General features: G+C 48.3%; 1 pseudogene; it reads right to left on the bottom strand.

Moving 5' to 3' along the window:
* Window positions 1-6,443: 6,443 nt before the first annotated feature.
* LOC118607048 lies at window positions 6,444-6,559 on the bottom strand (annotated as a pseudogene).
* Window positions 6,560-6,581: the final 22 nt, after the last annotated feature.

The following is a 6,581-nucleotide window of genomic DNA, read 5'->3' as shown; positions in this document are numbered from 1 at the left end:
GAGGGTGTCTCCAGTACTTTGTGCCAGGGTGGCCAGACTTTGAGTCAAGTGTTTAATGTGGCTTCGTGGTAGGCAAATCTTTCCCATTGCGGGTGCCCCCTCTGCCCCGAGCAGGGAGGCGAGAGAGTCGCCGTATTTCTCTTCCGAGGACTGTCCAATGAGTACGCTGGCTTGGGAGGCTCTGGTCTTGGGCACCATCGAGTCCTCGGTGGCTTGCTGAGCATCTAGGGGTTATGTTAGGGGCACATTTGAGGGAGGTGTTAAACATGATGGGTTGGAGGGAGGGGTTAGTGGGGACACTGAAGGTATTTCCCCCTTCGTGATGCATTTTTGGCACGGAGTCAAAAAGGAAGAGTAGTTAAGCACTCTTACCCCAGCCTTACTAGATTGGTTATAGAATGCGGTAAGGGTGAGACAGTTGGCAGTGGTGAGAATGAGGACTACCGTCAGCGGGTGGGGCCTAGGCTAGGCCTTTGGGGGCCTGCTGTGACATGTGAGGTTAAGATCCACAGGCTGAAATTCAGGACGGGTATGACCGTAGTGGGGTTGTTCGGGACATATCCAGCAGTGAAAGAGACTATTTTCCTTTGCTTTTATATTAGAGAAGTTTACAAAAGCATTGGATTCCCATTCTCCTCAGAGGGGCCGAGTACAGAGAGAATTAAGAGGGTTAGGATTGATGGAGTTACATAGTTATGAGCACAGTCCAGAAAAGAATTTAGATTGACCAGGAAGAAGCCAAGTGTGGTAGATATTACGGGAGGGGATAGGCTAGAGTTCAGAGTCTGACTATAATCTAGGCAATTACTGAGAGGAGTGCCTGGCGGTAACTTCAGCATAGGTAAAAAGAAGGATACGGATAAAAGAAATCCAGGCAGGAATAGAAGGAACGGGACCTTGGTAGCCCTTTGGTTAGTCGTTTACTTATCCTGCAGAGCAGCAGTCCCTAATTTTTTTGGCACCAGGGACCGGTGCTCCTATGAGAATCTAATGCCTGATGATTTGAGCCAGAACTGAGGCGGTGATGCTAGCGCTGGGGAGTGGCTGCAAATACAGATGAAGCTTCTTCACTCGCTGCCGCTGCTCACCTCCTGCTGTGCGGCCTGGTTCCTAACAGGCCATGGCCCAGTACCCGTCTGCAGCCTGGGGGTTGGGGACCCCTGCTGTAGAGGGTCTCCCTGCTTCTACTTTTCAAAGAACAGTCTTAGGTTCTCTAGAGGTTCACAGGTGTGGTTGTATTCCTGTGTTCCTGTAAGAACTTGAGGAGAAAGATTTTATTCCTGATAAATGAACCCTGTAGTTTTATTGTGGAAAGCCCTTTTCCAGGTTTTAGGAGGACCCGGTCTCCAGGGGATGTGGCTAAGGGAGGTTCAGAGGCATCTGAGGAGGGAAGGATTAGGTTCCTGTATTCCCAGAAGGCCTGTTGGACTTGTCCCAGATCGATAATATATTTTAGTTGACCCTGGACCTCTGAGTCAAAATATATATCAGAGGATAGGAAGGGCTCCCCACATAGCATCTCAAAAGGACTTAACTTTAAGTTGGATTTAGAGCTCCTCTGTACCTTAGGGAGAGCTATGAGGAGAAGCCAGAAACGGGTCTCTGAGGATTCCTGGCATCATTTGGCCAGGATCTTTTTTAAAGTATAGTTGGCCCTTTCTACCTCACGAGATCGCGGTCTAAGGCATATGCCTAAGGCATGTGATAGCCATTGGATGACTTTGGCCACAAAAGAGGGGCCATTATTACTCCGCAGGCTCTGAGGCAGTCTCGGAAGTGAAACCAGAGGGGTGGGATGAAGTACCTCTGCTTGGGTCAGCCATCTACTCCTTAGCCTTGGAGGTTAAGGGCCCTATGTGATCTGTCAAGATCAAGTAGGTGGCTCCCATATCAATCAAAAAATTGATCTGTTTACCTGCTCCAACGGGGTTTTTTTGTAGTCCTGAAATATCTTATGTGAGTTGCCGCCAGGAACTCTAGTCCGCATCAGTGGTTCTCACACAGGACCATCATGGGTCTGGGCATACCCCCCACCCTTCAGAGCTAGGGACATCCTCTCATCCAGTGGCCCGATTGTTTGCACTGAGGACAGGGCCCGGGGGCTCTTTCCTGGGAGGCAAGGCACTGGTCGCTCCAGGGTTCTGCAGTTAAAGCAAGCCCCCTTCAGGGCTATGGCATTATCCCTGTAGAGAGTCCCATTTTCCCCACAGGGTGGCCCTGAGGTTGCAAAGCAGCACTGTTGGCAACTGCCATTATTTGAACCTACTGTTTAGTCTGTCTGGTCTCCTGCAGGTCCCTGTATCCTCCTCAGCCTGATCTCTATTGTTAAAGACTCCAAAAGCCCTGTCTAATAATTGAGCCATAGGGGTCTCACGGCCATGCTGAAGTTTTTGAAGTTTTCTCCTGATGTCAGGAGCAGACTGGCTAATAAAGTGTTGGCCAACCAGAGACTGTTCCTCAGGGGAGGAGGGATTCATGTGAGTAAATCTCCAGAAAGCCTCAACTAGCCGACCCTGGGATAAGGCCGGATTTTCTCCCCACTCTTGGGTCACCTCCTGGATCTTATCATAGTTGACTGGCTTGACTATGTACTTTTTATCCCTTCGTTTAAGCAAAGTATCATATGGTCTCTTTTTGTTAAGTCTCCCTGCCCTGCCTGGTAATTGCAGGCAGGGTTTTGACATGGGACTGTGGTTGCTCCCTATCAGGTTGGGTGACAGCCATCCTTTCTGCATGTCCCTGGACTGCAAGCTAAAGTCTATGTTTTTCCTCTGGGGTGCAGCAAGGAGATATGACTACTTGGATGTCCTTCCATGTCAAATCAAAGGACATTGTCGAGGCCTGAAAGTCATCGGTAAATCTACTCAGGTCCTTGGAGAAACACCCCAGTTTGATGTTACGTTGGGTGAGATCAGTCACAGAAAATGGGATGTGGGCACTGAGGGTCTCCGCTTCCCCATTGGCCACTTCCCTGCGCAGGCAGAGTTTGGTGGAAACCAAGAGGTAAGAGGCTCCACTCCAGGTGTGCCCCCAGGACTGGGTCTGGCCACTTCCTCTGGCAGAGGAGGGGCACATGGGAGCAGAAGGAGGGGTGATGGAGGAGAACTAGAGGCGCGAGTGGAGGGTGACGGAGGAGTCAGTGGCCCCGAGTCTCCCCCTCCCTCCTGCCTGAGCAATGGTGGCCTTGAGAGAAGAGGGTCATCAAGGAGGTCAGTGCTGTCTGGAGGGGCAGTAATGAAGGAGGGTTGGGCATAACAAATTTACAGAAGCCTCACTTCACTGGGTCCTGATACAGAATCATAAAGGCCTGGGCATAGGCGACCTTCGTCCATGTGCAATTTTGTCTACTAAAGGAGTCTAATTGTAAGATTGTGTTATAGCTTAAGGTCTCATCTTCTGGCCAAATCACCTGGTTCCTGAGTTTGTATTGAAACCAGGCCATATTACAGAGGAAGATCAGCTTCCTCTACTTTAAGCCATCTAGTGTAAAGGCCTTCCAATTCTTTAGAATGCAGCTGAGAAGCAAGTCTTCAGGTATAAATGCACTACTCCCCATGGTGCCTGGAACAGGCAATGAACTAGAACTAAGGGACCAGATTTCAAGAGTGCAGGCAACCCCCTACCATCATCACGCAATCAACAGCCTAGACCAGGAGGCCAAGCTAAATCAGGGCATCCCCTGATGGTAGCTTGACCAACAACACCTGGGCGTCCCCGGGTTGAACCACCCTGGGTGATCCAGAGGTTGGACCACCCTGGGGCAATCTGCAAGGTGTTGAGGCCTCGACCTATGTCTCCAGGGTTTCACGACAAATGGTTCCAGGCAAGGAAAGGCTGAGTGGTGGGTTAGATGGCATGAGACCAAGCAAAGAGGAGGCCGGCCCTCCTCTGAAGGCAGGTCTCAGGTTCTTGGGTAATGACCTGGAGTGGGGACTGGAGGGCCAGAGTCTGGAGGCTACATAGATTTCTCTGAAGGCCCCCTGTAGTTGAAACAGACCAAACAAAATGACACATTATTCTTGGGGCGTAGACCTGTCCTCAGGAATCCTTCTTTGACCAATTCCAATCTCAACTTCCCTGGAGGCCCGAGTACGGTGGTCAGGAAGACACAGAGAAGAAGGTGGCAAATGAGGCACTAAAGAATATTATCAAAGGGAAAGTCAAAGCTGGGGAGGTCAGGATATGACTGGTGTGGAAAGGAGATAAAACTGTTAGGGCCAGGTGATCTGACGAAGGTGAAGGAGAAGAACAAAGGGTGTATCAGGACCGCTGAAGTGGGAGAAGACAGCAACAAAGAAATGGTCCCATGAAGGCTCAGACAGGAGGCCGAGGCTAGAAAGGAGAGAGGAGAGGGAGGAAGCATAGCAAAGTAAAGTGAGACCAGTCTAGAGTGACCAGCAAAAGACCTGCAGTGTGTGATTGTCGCAGACAAGGGGAAGGGGATTAATGTGTGTGCTTTCACTGCCTGCCTGGGTGCCCGGATATTGCCTTGAGCCTCGAGCTCGGTAGGGAAGTCTAACATCAATCTACTCCGGCACTGATCGAGTTATCCTGTCATGGGGGTCTCCTAGCGGTGAGGGCCCTAATGGCTTTTAAGCGCTTGACCCACGCCCACAGTCAGTGCAACAGGGGTCCTCTAGACATGATCCTAGAAATGGAGGGGGAAAAAAAGACCCAGTGACTCTGGTAGTAACTCACCCCAGATGGAGGCACAGAGGCTCTGTGTGACAAGTGATGTTGACTGGTCCTGCTGTAGTTGACAGCGAATGATGAGAGTCCAAAGAGAGACCTCTACCTAGACCTCAGGTGACCAGGTTCTTGTCTTATGCTGCAAGAAAGAATTCAAGGACACGACAAACAGCAAGCAGGACAGAGCAAGGTTTGGTAAAGCAAAAGCTCACACTTAAGAGAAGCCCGCAGAGCTGTCTGGATTATGGGCTTTTGTTTTTCTTTGGGGACGGGACCTGGAGATGTCCCCCTTGCCAAGCAGGTGATATTATAATATTATAATATTATGATATTATGATATTATGATTAGCCAAAGCTGGACAAAGTTCAAGGGAAAGACTCCAGAGCCTTATCTTGGAGGGAAGGGGCAGCAGCCCGAGGCCATCTATTCTGCCTCAGGTTTTAGCTTGTTTCTCATGTCACACACACACCCCCACCACCACCTGAATCAAGACAGGGGAAGGGCTGAGTAAGGGACTAAGGACAAATTCCAGAGCTGCATCCTAGAGGGAAGAGGGAATGTCCCTAGGCTAACTATCCTGCCAAATGTCCCTTATTTTCAGAGCCGAATGAGTTCAGACTCTCACTTATCTAGCAAAGAGTTTTGTTCAGACTCTCAGGAAGCAATTCCAATCAAAAAGCTAAAATTAAAAACCAGCCACCCATATTCTTCTCCTGTCCCTAGGTTATCTCAACCCTTGCCCTTTAGTGCCACCTCAAAGATGTTTCTTTTTGAGGATGGCTCAAATAAAGTTAGGGCTTTCTGCCTTAAAACAGGGAGGCTCAGAATTCCAAGAAAAATTTACCCAAGTTCACCTGATGCAAAGCAGGGAGCCAGTGGGGCAATGAGCCCCTGCTGGTACCTAGCACCAGGTCCAGATCCACAGGGTGGTCCTGGGTGAGCTTACCACTGAGAATATATAAAGAACTCTTATAACTAAAAAACAAAAGGAGAAACAACCTAAATGAAAAATGGCCAAAAGACTTGAATAGATTTTTCTCTAAAGAAGATACACAAACAGCTCATGAAAAAATGTTCAGCATCACTAGCCATCAGCTAAATGCAAATCAAAACCACAGTGAGGTACCACTTTATGACCAGTAGAGTGGCTACTACAAAAAAAAAAAAAAAAAAAAAAAAACCAGACTCTGACAGGAGTTGGAGAGGATGTGGAGAAACTAACTAGAACTCCCCTAGTATATTAACGACGGGAATGTAAGACGTTGCAGCCACTGTGGAAAAGTTTAGCAGGTCCTTGGAAAGCTAAACACAGAATCACCATGTGATCCAGCAATTCCACTCCTAGGAATATATACAAAAGAACTGAAGACAAGTATCAAACAGAAACTTGTCTATAAATGTTTACAGCAGCACTGTTCACACTAGTGAAAAGGTGGCAACAGCCCAAATGTTCATAAACTAAAGGTATCATATTCAAACAATGGAATCACATTCTGCCATAAAAAGGATCGAGGTACTGAAACTACAGTGTAGGTGAACCTCAAAAACATTATACTAAGAGAAAGATGCCAAACACAGAACATTTCATATTACACGATGCCATTTATATGAAATATCCAGAATATTTGAACCCATAGGAACAGAAGACAGAGGAGTACTTGCCCGATGTCAGAGGGAGGGCAGGCGGAGAACGACTAATTTGGACCAAGAAATCTCCTTTTGTGGTTTTTCTTTTTTAATTTTTTTTTTTTTACACCTACAGCACCTGGTCTTCCTAGATGGTCTCCCATCCAAGTACTAACCAGGCCCAATCCTGCTTAGCTTCCGAGATCAGACATCAGGCTTGTTCAGGGTGGCCTGGCCATTGACCATGGACTTTGGCTCCACTGGG

The sequence above is a fragment of the Rousettus aegyptiacus genome, unplaced genomic scaffold (assembly GCF_014176215.1).
Source record: "Rousettus aegyptiacus isolate mRouAeg1 unplaced genomic scaffold, mRouAeg1.p scaffold_m13_p_8, whole genome shotgun sequence".
NCBI lineage: Eukaryota > Metazoa > Chordata > Mammalia > Chiroptera > Pteropodidae > Rousettus > Rousettus aegyptiacus.
This window is presented reverse-complemented; position numbering and strand designations above follow the sequence as displayed.